A 13,109-nucleotide genomic window follows, 5' to 3' on the forward strand; every position below is an offset into this window, starting at 1 on the left:
GATCGCGTGGGGTCTCGGGGGTCGCGCGCCTGCCTCGCCCAGGCTCCCCGGCTGCGCCCGCCGCGCCCGGGGCGCGCCCTCCCGAAGGCTCGCGGCAGCTGGCGGCCGGCCCGGCTTTGTCCCGCGGCGCTGCGAGCCTGGCACGGTCCCCGCCGCGCGCGCCCCGCCCGGCCCGATTCGGACCCGGGGCTCCGCGGGGACGTCGCGCCTCTCGGGAGGGCCAGACGGACCGTGCCCGGGAAGTTTCCATTCCGTTTTCCCCAGGGGCCGCGGCGATGGAGCAATTAGGCTCTTTATCAACTTTGGGCGGGGGAGCTGGCGGGGGAGACACTGTCTGGCCCGGGAGGTGTCTAGGGCTCCTGGCGTGTGACTGGAGTGGCGGTGGCGATGCGTCCGGGTTTCCGTGCGACTGTAGAGTGCGCTGGTCTGTCTGTCTGAGTCTCGGCGCGTCTCTGAGTGTCTGGGGATCTGAGTCGCGGTCTGAGCTGGCCAAGTGTGGGTCTGATTGTCCCTGCATCGTTGTGTGTCTGATTTGGTGCGTGCGCGTGGAGGGGGTTGGGGGTATGATCTGAATCCAGCCAGATCTAAGGGACCGTTCGTGTCCAGGTGTCTGAATCCAGGGCTCAGCGCTGGCGCGTCTAGCCCACCGCGGATTCCCAGTGTGTGTCATTGTGAATGTCTGTCCCGGACTCCTATAAATAGCCTCTGTCTGGACTGCTTGGCTTACTCTGGCTGGGACGGTGGTTACAAATGAGTCAAAGTTTTGGGGCTGTTTGTGTTGGGACCTCCTTGGAAGTGGTAGACCCAGGGTTGGTGAGTGGCGTGCTTGAACCTTGGGCTGTCGTCAGTACCACCAGAAGTTATGACCAGGGAGCATCTACTCCCTTCTGTGGCCCACCCAGGTAGCTGTTGGGTAGAGTGAAGAATTGAAACCCCTGCCATCTGCCTCTAATCTTTTGCACCCTTCTCGTAACTCCCCCTCTTTTTTGAGGTACCCCTTGCCTCTCTGTTTAGTCGCTCCATCTTACCCCAAAGCACTCCAGGCAAAAGGGCACCCAGCCTTTCCCCTAACCCAGACAGCCTTCCTCTAGTGGAGCCCAGGGGCAACTGCCACAGAACAGGGCAGTCGCTAGGTGACTCATGAGCAGGCAGCTCCGCAGGCAGCTGCCACAGTTTGCACCCCCACCCCAACACCCCAGTATGTACAGGGCAGCACAACGGGTAAAAATAACCTTCGACTTTCCCCACCTGGGCTTGGGTGGTGGGTCCTCATCCTTGCCTTGACTCAACTGGCCCCCCAGTCTGGAATTGAAAGCCCTGTGACAACTGCATCCCATTTCTCCCCAGCTGCCTTGCCTTTCACTGCCCTGAGCTGGGAGGTGTCCAGAAAGCCTGCTAAGAGCCAGTGTTTGTGGTCTTTCCTTGGCATCCCCAGGAGCCCCCCTGTGTGATCTGGAGAGGCTCATGAAACTAAAGGAGGATGCTGTTAAAATAAGTCCTCACATGTCCCTGGAGAGGCTGACCACCCTCAGCACCGTGGATTTGTCTTGTTTCTCTACTCTCATCATTAAGGGGCCCTCCCCACGGAAGTGAGAGACCCACTTCATGTGACACCGCATTCCAAAGTCGAGGCACAGTGTGGCATTCTGGTCTTGTCTTTTCTCTGCTCTCCAGACTTTTGAAAAACACCAAAACCCTTCATTCCTAATGTTGTCCTTTCGTTGAACCAACTCTAGTGCCAGCGAGATGCTGCCAAGCCTGACAACCTAATTTGCCCTAATGATGTCTTGGTTGAGACCAAGGTGGCTTGAAGCTCTTGGTGGTACCTGGGGTTCCCCGCCCCCCCCACCAACAGTGGGATAAGAGCAGTAAGAGGCTCGTCCAGGGTTCGTGCCTGGAAATACCCTGCCACCCACCCTGTCAGTTCAGGGTTGTCCCCACATTGTGTATGCACAGTCTGCTTTCTAAAAGAGAGTAAAGCAGGGAGGGACTCGCTGAAAAAAATGTAACAGTTTATTGGTAGTGTTGCCTAAAAACGGGATTGGAGAAGCCTTAGGCCTGGTGTTTCCTGTAAATTCTTTGTTTCAAAAGGTAGCAATGGGGTGGGAGGAAGGAACCTGAAGCAATTTTACCTAATGGAAAGGAAGTTAGTACCTGCCAGGGCACTCTCCCTGGGCCTTCTCTTTAGGAGACTTCTAGAAGGGGCTTTAAAAAAAAAAGATTTATTTATTATTATGTATATAGAGTTCTGCCTGCATGTACACCTGCAGGCCTAAGGAGTGTATCAGATCACATTATAGATGGTTGTGAGCCATCATGTGGTTGCTGGGAATTGAACTCAGGACCTCTGGAAGAGCAGTCAGTGCTCTTAACCGCTGAACCATCTCTCCAGCCCTAGAAGGGACTTTTAAGCCTTCTTGGGCCTCACTGGACAAGTGATATCCTACCATTGTCACTAAGCTATAGTCTTTGGAATCCATCTCTGTGCTCCAGCAGAGGCTGCAGTGATGGTGGCTTCTCCTGGCCCACCGCTCCGTCCTGCTGTGTACACTTCAGATGTTCCACGTTCAGACCCGGCATGGGCTGAGGGAGCTTGGACGTCCTGTGCTTCAGGAAACGTGAGGAGCTTGGCTTGAGGCCCCCGACTCTTTCTGTCCCTGACCGGAGTTGTTTGTCTTGGACCCCATGTGCTGCTCCTCACATTTGGAACTTGGGTGGCAGAGTGGGCCCACCTTAAGCTAAGAGCCTGAAAGAATTCTTTGGGAACCAGTGTCAGTCCACAGCCCAAGGGCTCACACAGATGTTTTGAGGAGCCTACCCCCTGCCACATATATACATTTTCCTTTCCACCCCTGTTACATCTCAAAGTTGAACCCCTGGCTTTCTACTCCTGCTTTGCCTATGGCTTGCAGAGCAGATAGGCGGTAGCGAGCGCATACCTTCTGAACTGATAGGTGCTAGGGCCACCCAGCCCTGGTCAGTTGGCTTTCATTTTACCAGGGCCCTAGAAGGTGCCCGTGCAAGAACAGCTCAGTGTGTCAACACCTCTGTCTGCCTGGGTCCTTGAGTCACCGGATGATTCCGTCCCCAGCTCTAACCCAAACCATTCCAGGCCTGGGAAGAGAGCTCAGTGGGCAAAGTGCTTACAGTGCACCTGAGGCTGGTGACACACAGTTGAAAGTCGCAGGCCAGTGAGACACCCTGTCTCCAGACTGCTCAGTAGGTAATGGTGATGACTGCCAAGACTGGTGGCCTGAGTTCAAGCCCCCAGGGCCCACATGATGGAATGAGAAAACCAACTCTGAAAAAGTTATATGTGCACTCACATACCCACACACGTGTGCACAGGCACACTATACAGACATAGATCTCTACAGGCCCAGGGACCAATACTCAAGGTTGTTCTCTGTATGCCCATGGGCACTCCCTCCCCCACCCCCCCACCCCATTCTGAACCATTAGCCACCCATAGGACATGCAGTTTTCCCTCCCTTGGTTTCTCTGCACACCATGTGTCTTTAACACTGCTTGAATCCAGGGTGACTAGGCCTCCAGGCCGGGAGGGAGAAGGCTGGCCCATGCAGGTGGCCTCTACCCGCCACATGCCAGTACCTCTCTCCTAGTTGTGACACACAGACTGTCTCTAGCTATCTGCACAGGCCCTGCTGGGAACCACTGCTGGCTTCAAGCAGAGACACTTGGGTGCTAGCAAGGGCCCTTTCAGACATCAACTGCTTGCCCTTGAAGTTGACACCTGCCATTCAGCCACTCAGCTTTTATTGAGCGCCCATTGTATACCACAGGGGAAGGAAGGGAGGCGGCCTCTGGAGGTGTTTGGTGAAGGTTCTGGCTCCAGGGCAGGCGCTGTTTCTGGGTCCAGGGTGAACGGTGCATATTGGCCAGCAACTGCTTTCCTAACCCACAGGCCTCCTGCTGTCTGGGTTTTAGGTCATCAGGCAGCAGCGGAACTGGGTGTTGTGACTGTAGTCTTGAGCCAGACGGGCCAGTTTAGTGTCTGTCAAGGCACAAAATAACTGTTTGTTCGCACACTCCCGAGATCTCACACATGCAGGCCTTCCCTCTGAGGGGGAGAGCAAGGAAGTGCCCCTCATTCCACAAGGTGGACTCTTTTTCCCCCCCCTGCCCTTGTAAAGAGGAGAGCAAGCTGATGTCATGGGGATGTTGAACCCCAAAAGCAGCAGGGGGTTGTGGGGAGGGAGGGGCAGAGGCTGGCAAATCCAGAGAGCCCTCCCTGGCTTGGATGTGCCAGACAACCAATTGTTAAAAGTAAGACACTGTCCTTGAGGCAGGTGCTGTGTAGGGTGGCTTTCTCTCTGTGGGTGTCACCATCCACAGGCAGGCCTGGGAGTCTTACGGTGGAACTTGGGAGGTTGAGGATCTGTCGTCCTTCCTCCTCCTTATCCCCGCACCCCACCCCCACCCCCAGCATCAGCTTCTTTGAAGATGCCCAAACTGAGGGCAGGAGCCCAAAGCCAAGCCTCCAGTTTGCTTTCTGAAAGTCATATGACACAGGCAGGGCCTATACACATGTGGAGCTACATGTCTGCTCTCTGTGTGCCCTGGGGAACCCTGAAGAAGGTACCATGTTGTGCTGTCCCTCAAGGGAGGGGCTTTCAGAAGCCAGTGTAGCTCAGTTGAGGGCCTTAACAGTCACTCTGCGGTGCCCTCAGGGAGCTAGGGAGCTGGCAAGATCTCCCTCAGGCCACCATGGATTAGAAGTGCTGCTCAGTGGTAGAACACTAGCCTGCTGTGTGAGGCTGTGGGCTCTGTCTCCAGCACTACAAGATAAACACATAATTAATTAATAGGAAGGCTTCCCCCTTCCACTCAGCCCACCCTTAGCACATGGGCATGTCCATATGGACCAGACCTTTCAGTTACAGAGGGTCTGGGTGGTGAAATGGTGGTGTCAAAACTCGTAGATTGATTAACGGGTTGATTTTTCTGGGCTGAGGGTAGAGCCCACAGCCTCGTGGGGCAAGGGCCCTACCCGGCCAGACCACACAGCTTCTGCTGTTCCTGGCTTCTAACTGATTTATTTTTCCTCTTTCACCAAAGAAACCTACAAAACCCACCCACAGACATAGTCTACCACTGAAGGACCTGTCCTGCAGGTCACCAAGTGTCAGAAGGACAGAGAAGCCCAAAGGTGGTGCTGCCTTGTCTTCTGTCATGTGACCTGTCTGAATGATGTCAAAGCACTCCTGTACTGGACCAGGAAAGGGTCTGGAGTTCGTTGTCTGGCACGGTGGTCTCTTCTGGGGTGGGGATGAGGGTGGGCCCCGGTTAGATGTGACTATTTTGCCCCGTCCACTGCTGGTTACAACCTGGCACCCTGCCGTATTTAGAAAGCTTTTGCTGAGGGTAGGTTTCCCCTTCCTCAGACCAGCTGGGAACGTTGGAATCTACAGGCCCACCCGGGATGCTGACCTTGAAAGTGGGTAATTGAATATTGGTGTCATAATCCCCGTCTTTGCCAGGCCCACCGCAGACAAAGCTGGCGGAAACCCCAGCATGCCTGCCCTGGCGCAGGAGGCCCAGACAGTGTCTTAGGCCTTGCCAGCAAGGTCTTTTAGTCGCAGCAGCATTGGGGTACAGGTGCTGGGGGCGGAAGCAGTGACAAGGCACTAACTTGAGCCCTGAAGTTAACACCCCCACCCCCCCACCCCACCCTTGTCACTTCCAGAGACTGAGTCTGGGTCACAAGACTGGCACCCTAAGGGGCAGATAAGAGGCCCACATTTTGGGAGCTCAGGGTTCTTCCTTAGGTCTCAGTACAAAGGACCAGTCCTCAGTGTCACTCCCCAGCTCTTGTGGGCTGTGCCCCTTCAAGAAGCCATGGCAACTCAAAGCACCAACAGCCTTGTGTTCCTGTCGGGTGACACTACAGAGCTAAGCCCTGACACCTCTGCTGGGAGTGGGGTGGTCCCTCCAGGGTCTTATCAGTCACTGGCAGAAACCATTGTCAGCAGGCTGGGGGAAATTCCCCAGTAGCTTGCTCATAACACCATGACGGGGGGGGGGGGGGCGGCGCGGGGGTTAGAACCTGCAAAAGTTTGGGGTGTCAGCGTTTTCTTGGGAGCTGCAGAATGGCTCCCCTCCTCTGTTCCCAGGGTGACTGGTAGATGTTTACTTCTTTTCCTTTTGCTAGTTGGATCTGGAAGAGATTTTTGTGTGCAGGTACTAGTGACGCATTTTTTTTCCCCTCCCCACTCAGTCTTAAAAACAATCTGGTGGGAGAGCTATTGTTACTACCAGTCTGCAGGTAGAAAAAATGGGATCGGAGAGGGGAGGACACTTGTCTACTAAAACTCCAACCCAAGTCGCTGATGCTCACTCACACTTTCTACCTCCCACACCACACCCAGTGTTCTTTGCAAGGTTTACCGTTGCCGCAGTGGTTCATTAACGCTAGGATTGCAAGCTTCTGTTGTACTATTTGTTGGGTGACAGTACCAGCCAATCAGCTACCACTTAGTCTACTTAGCCAGGCCCGGACATTCCCTGGAAATGTGTTTGCCCCTTGGGGTGTGTGGAGAGCCAGTCTCTGCTGGAACCCCAGCACTAGCATGTGTTATGGCGGGGTTTGACATGTGACTGACAAATGTCCCCAGAGGGACCAAATCCAGACATTATTGGGGACATCACAGGACACAGAATGCCTTCTGGCATTTAATAGCATTTGTCCCACGCTTGTGCCCTGCGTCATTCAGGTGAAGTGACATCTGGGGACAGTGCAAGAGCTGCTGCTGAACGGTCCACTTAGGAGCCTTTTCCTGGAGCTGAGTTTGAGGGAGCCCTGGCTGGGTTTCCAGCCCTGGTCGTTTCTCTTTGAACCTTCACATCTGCCCTGGCGTGCAATGGATGTTTGTGCAGTAGTCATTTGGTGTCTGTTTTTGCCTTCAATCACCAATCTCAGAGGCTGGGGCCTCTATCTGTTCACTGTAATGTTTGCGAGCCTGAGGGGCAATCTCATAGGCATTGGTTAGGCAGTGGGAGGATGTGCCGAGTGATGCTCTATAAAGAGTGGCAGATGCTGGGGTCTGCCCTACTGCTGTCACCAGTAGTTTGTCACTGAATCCTATTAATCAGGGATACAGAGTCTGTGTTGGCCCTGATGTTTCTAGAGGCCGAGGTGTTTATTCCTACCCGTTTGAGTATTTCAGGCAGGTCAGGATGTGGTGAGTGTACAGGCTTGCGCTTTCCCTCACACACACACACACATTATCTCACACACACACACACACACACACACACACACACACACACACACACATTCTCTCTCTCTCTCTCTCTCTCTCTCTCTCTCTCTCTCTCTCTCTCTCTCTCTCTCTCTCTTTCTCTCTCCTTCTCTCCTTTTTGGTTTTTTGAGACTGTCCTGGACTCACTTTGTAGACCAGGCTGGCCTCAAACTCACAGAGATGCCCCTGCCTCTGCCTCCCGAGTGCCTGGCTAACGTACAGGCTTTGAAGGAAAACCTTCTGTTTCAAGGCAAGCTGAGATGCCTCTGCATTTCTACCTACCCTCCATAAGATGGAAAGAGGCATGACACCCACTCTGTGGGGCTGTGGAGACAGTTGCTGAGCTGAGCAAGTTCCTGGCACAAGCTATTTCTAATGCTCACAAGCTCCTAGTCTTTGGAGCAGGAAGCTGTGCCCCGGCCTCCTACCCGCTGGCTCAGAAATTTCAAAATGAGTCAAGGTGCAGGAGCTGAAATTGGTGCCGGTGCCTTCCTACCACAGCCCAGATGTCTCCCAACCTGGGGTTAGCCAGCGGTTGTTGTAGCCCTGCTAAGGGTGTCACAATGACAAAAATACAATACTGTCTTGTTCATGAAGACCCTGGGAGAAGACTTGGAGAGCCACTGACTTTCTGGGGGCAATGCAGGTAAAGTTGGTTCCTGCACAATGTGGCTGGAAGAAAGTTTTGGAGTTGGGCCTGGCAACTCACACCGTTAATCCAAGCACTCAGGAGGTAGAGGCAGGCAGATCCCTATGAGTTGGACGAAAGTTTTGTTTTGTTTTTGTTCTTTTTGCGAGGGGTGGTGGGCGGGGGGGGGCGAGGAGGGGGTGCGCAGGCGGGGCAGTTTGAGACAGTTTCCCTGTGTAGCCTTGACTGTCCTGGACTTGCTTTGCAGGCGTGACTTACTTAAGGGTTTTAAGTGGTGACCACAAACACTACCACTGAGCTACATTTCCGAGCCCATTTACTTTTGAGACAGCATCTCACTGTGTTGTGCAGGGTGGCCTCGTAGCCTAGACTTGCTTTGAGCTTGTAGTCTTTCTGCCTTAGCCTTCTGAGTAGCTGAGTCCTGTGTCATTAGGCTCAGCTTTTTCACAGGCATTTGTTTTGAGAATCTTAATGGTTCCTCTGTCCTGTCCCCTTTGCTAGCACTGGCCTCCTCCATGGATGGACAGACGCATGATCTGGAGAGTCACATGGCTTGGTTTGTAGAAACTGCTGTTATCGTGCCCATTCCTAATACCCATATTTGGGGTGGCAGTATGCTGTGCTTAACCCTTATTAAGCAGGTACACCCCACGATTGAGTCTGGTACAGAGATGGCAACGGATAACCCGCTGAGGGGTGGGTTTGCACTGGTCACCAGCTTTCCCATGGCTGCCAGGAGAATGGGGCAGTGTTCTGCAAAGGGGTCATGCTGGGGTCGGCCCGTGCAGCTGTCGCCTCTCCTGCTACCCATAGTTTCCCATATTTCAGGCCCATACGAGTTCTGTTGGTCCCTAAGGGATCCAGGAAGGAAGGTGCATCCGTGGCTTTGAGAGTGTCCGGTGGAAGTGATGGGTCTAGATACGGGCTTGTGTGGGTGTCCAGGGCCAACGCTATACAAATACACATCTTAAAGCATTTTTATTTTTTGTGTGTATGAGTGTGCCTGTCACTGCACCTGTGTGGAAATCCACGGACAGCTTGAGGAAGGCTGTTCTGACCTTATCCTCCCACGGTCCCAAGGAATTGAACTCAAGGTGTTGAGGCTTGGTGTCAAGTAGCACCTTCCCCTGCTGAGCCTCACAGTGACATATCTTCCTGTCTATAAACAATCCTAAAGACATTATAATGTTTATATACATATGTTGTCTGTTTAAAAGCATATTAATTCCCCCACAAGGGGCGGGGTTCAGTGAAATCAAATCCCTTGCTTGGTTCCTGCCAGGGCCTGAGCGTTCCTCCTTCTTGAATTGCCTTAAGCTTTGGGCAAGGAAAGTTGGCTTCAAGGCTGTCTGTCCTGTGGGGAAGGGCAATGGGAAGCCAAACCCAGCTTTTAGAAAATATGGGCAAAACTCTCTGTCCTTCCCCTGAGAGGTCCCTCTAACCCCAGTGGTCATGGCTACCTGGTCACCCGCTACCCACCAAAACTAGATTCCAAGAGAGGCCCTGTGTACTCACGTTGAGGTGAGGGTATCCCACAGAACAGAGCTCTCCAGCAGTCTCCAACCATGGAGGTGGGGGTGTCTTTGGTTCCCCCTGCCTTGCTATAGCTCCAGCTGTTGTGAGGTCCTCCTTGTTTCTGTTCTGAAGTGATTAGAGTAGTCCTCCCGTCCATTAGGCTCCTCAGCAAGAAGTCGGCGCTCAGTGAGTGATGTGGGAGTGCCAGCACTAATGCCAAGTAAGATTCTGTCTGGGAGCAGGAGACCCCTTCCTTTTTTTTTTTTTTTTTAAAGATTTATTTATTATGTATTCAGTATTCTGCCTGCATGTACACCTGAACTCCGAAAGAGGGCACCAGATCTCATTATAGATGGTTGTGAGCCACCATGTGGTTGCTGGGAATTGAACTCATGACCTCTGGAAGAGCAGTCCCTTTCTAATGGACAGGCTCCACAGCAGATATGATGCTTTGATTCAAACCACTCCATGTGGGTTTGGTGTTTTAGCCTTCCAACCAAACGCCTGAACTCTGCATGGAAGTTCTGACTTCCTGTACATTCCAGGTGGCTGTCTGCTCACATACAGAACTTAAGATAGACAGCGAAAGGGGAGGGGGCTCCCCAAACCTGGAAGCCTCCAGGAATGTGCACACGCACCCCCATTTCCCCAGTTTCCCAGCTCCCTGGCTGACGAGCCGCATCTGGTCATAGCTCTAATTGCCCTTCCACAAACAATTTAGTTGGTAATAATTCTGTGAACCTATGAATCAACTTTGCGCAAACACCCTGAGTAATTTCTTTGTTCTTCCCTTTCTACTTGGTAATTGGTGTCTGCAGAAGCCAAAGGTTTGGTCTTACGGAAGGTGTGATTCATTTATTGGTGTCTGCACCTCCTCCTTACCGTTCGGTCGCTTGGGAATGCAGTCTCGGTGAGCCACCAAGTGATTCATGCAGGGCCAAACTCAGTGGCCCTGGGGTCCCAGCCGTAGGAGGGAGCTGTTTCTCTAATCTACTTATGGGATGGGAGACAGAGGTGGGAGTAGGAAAGAAAGTGTGTTGGGTATGTTTGGGCACCATAACGTACCACACAGCCAGGCCTTGACCACTGCAGCTGTCTTAGCTAGGATGGTGAAGACTCACTAAATGTGGATCTGGAGCTGTGTGGCCCCTGTGATAGAAGCCACCACTCGCCTGTCCCATTTCTCTCCTGATCATTATTGGATGTACACTGTGGCAGGGTCCTTGTCAGGCATGTGAACTTCCATGTGGTGCTGTTGCTGTCTAATTTTACTAGTTGCTCTGGGCTCTAGATTAAAATGGTCACTTTGGTCCCATCTAGGAGGTAATTAGAGCTGCTTGCCACGTGGCCCAGAGGTGTAATTATACAGCCGGCTTCCAATGGCCCTAAATCGAGATTTCAAGTGTTAAGTTTGGATCCAAGAGTTGATAATTACCTGATTTTTTTTTACCTGATTGTTTGATTTTTTTTTCCCCCTGGCTGACCTTCTCTTGGGATTATGCATCGGCACACCTCTTGCTGGGTTGCCCTCTCTGTGCAGCGTATATTCCTGGCTTGGCTAATTCTCCAGTCTCCAGCTCCTAGGCCACGCATGGAGCATGTCAGCAGTGTCTGTCCAATTACTGGCCTGGTAGCACAAGAAAGTTCCCTGAAGACTTGCTGGTTATTTTATTGACCTGCCTTGTGACTTTTCAAAGTATAGATTGGGGCTGTATCATTCCTGCCATTCGATTAAGTACTCCACTTGCTGCTTATGGCAGACATTGCTAATCAATTGCAGCACCCTCTTGCCAGGCTCAGGTCCTTATTCAAGTGGTAACCCTGGTGTGCCCCAGAGCCAGGGTGGTCCAGAAGCAGTAGAGGCTGCAGCGTCCTGGCAGGATGAGGTATGGCTCCCACTAGAAGCCTCTGAACATCTTCTCCTTGTTAATGTAATGTAGAGTCTCCTGGGCTACTTAACAAATCATCGTCTGTCCTTTGCCGAATCTCTGAGCTGTAGGTGACACAGCCCTACTTTCAGCTCTCGGGTCTTCCAGACCCTCAATATATATTAGAGACCTGTTCCAAGCTTACACTTGGAGTAAGACACCAAGTGAAACAGTCCCCTGATAACACTTTGTTTGCCTTTCTTTAAAACCAGCACCCGAAACCTCAGCCCATATAGAAGCTTCTGGTTTATCTTGCCGGCTTCTCTCGTAGATGCTGAGTTCTACCCTAAGCACCTTTACACTCTAGAGAGCGGTGTGGGGCCTTTTCTCTGGAATCGGCTCAGAGATGGGGGAGGGAGGTGTAGGGGAGTGTTTCAGAAATAAGAGCAAGAAAGGAGAGACCCTGGGAGACCTCGTCAGGATTCAAGGAACAAAACCTGACAGACACCTCACAGCTCTGTCGGCTTGAAGATTGTTCACCGGGCACTCCCTCCACAGCGAGTGGTGGCTTTTTAAAGCCCTAGCAGTGGCAGATGCTCACAGCACTCGGCATGCCCCATCTCGTTAATCCTCATGGCAACCTCAGTGCACTGCACACGAGGAGGTGGAGCCAAGGCACTTGCCAAAGATCACTCAGCACAGAGTTGCGAGGCAGACTTGAACCTGGGCTGAGGGTTCCCGAAGCCTGGGCTTAGCCTGCCCAGACAGAGCCAAGCTCTGGAGCCACCTGTCACGGTGTCGGGTGTGGCTGATTTTGAGTCCCCCTCTCTCCCTTTGCCCTCTCAGACTTGTCCAGCTGGGTCTGTGTGTGTGTCCCTTTTTTGGCTGGCCGGGGAACCTTCCCCTCCACCACACCCTTCCCTTCTTGGAAGGGTCACTGGGCCAGCGGGCAGTGATCCCTGAGGCTCCAAGAATGAGAGAACAGGAACCGTCCAGTGTTGGGTTGCAACCGGAGGAAAAAGGGGTCACTGTGACCAACAAGGTTGCTAGGACAAGGAGCAGCAGTCAGGGTGCTGGAAGTTTGGAGATACGGCAGAAGCAGGACCCGAGTCCAGGCTTTTACTGCCCCACCCCGCTCCCCATCTTCTCCCTCTCCTTCCTAATTTCCTTCTCTGTCAGCATTTGGAAGGCTGTATCCTCTCTCTGCAGAGTAAACTCCTTGAGGGTGAGGGGACGGGCAACAGGGGGGGACTTCAGCCTGAGCCCCTGATGTGGCACTTACCCTGGTAGGATGTGCAGATACTAGGAAACTCCACATCTTTGTCTCTCCCAAGGCCCCTACCCCCATCTCCTTCTGCACCTGTTCCCAGAGGCTGCCGTGCTGTGGGCTCCAGGGTCCTACAGTCAGCATCCTTGTCGGCTCACTCACAGTACCTCCTGACTTTGAGACCATGGCATTGAAGTGTGGATGACCCGGGGAACAGCCACGTTGGACATCGCAGAAGGGCTACCTGGGCCAGGCTGGGACTCCAGGAAATGGACTCAGTAGAATTCCACATGAGAGAGACACTTTGCAGCCTGCATCTGAGCTCCCCCTCCCCTCCTTCCACCACCCACCACGTCTGAGGCCAAGACCTCCATCTCAGGAGGACTCAAGGGGCAGACAGAGCCCTGTAGTCATGGTAGGTTTGGCCCTTCTGGGACTGTGTGGCCCCCGAAGGCCCAGAGCGCCTCTGCCTGCACCCGCCTCACCTGGCCCGCGTGCCTCTGCAGGGAATGAGGATGTGGGTGACCCCAGACAGGTGTGAGTCATGT

The 13,109-nt window shown here is 53.2% G+C and overlaps 1 protein-coding gene across 1 annotated transcript in view; it reads left to right on the plus strand.

Moving 5' to 3' along the window:
* Window positions 1-13,109, plus strand: part of PMEPA1 (prostate transmembrane protein, androgen induced 1) — a 49,219-nt gene that overhangs the window by 447 nt on the left and 35,663 nt on the right. The window lies entirely within an intron of this gene.

Source organism: Acomys minous (genome assembly GCF_964271855.1).
Source record: "Acomys minous genome assembly, chromosome: 3".
NCBI classification, from domain to species: Eukaryota; Metazoa; Chordata; class Mammalia; order Rodentia; family Muridae; genus Acomys; species Acomys minous.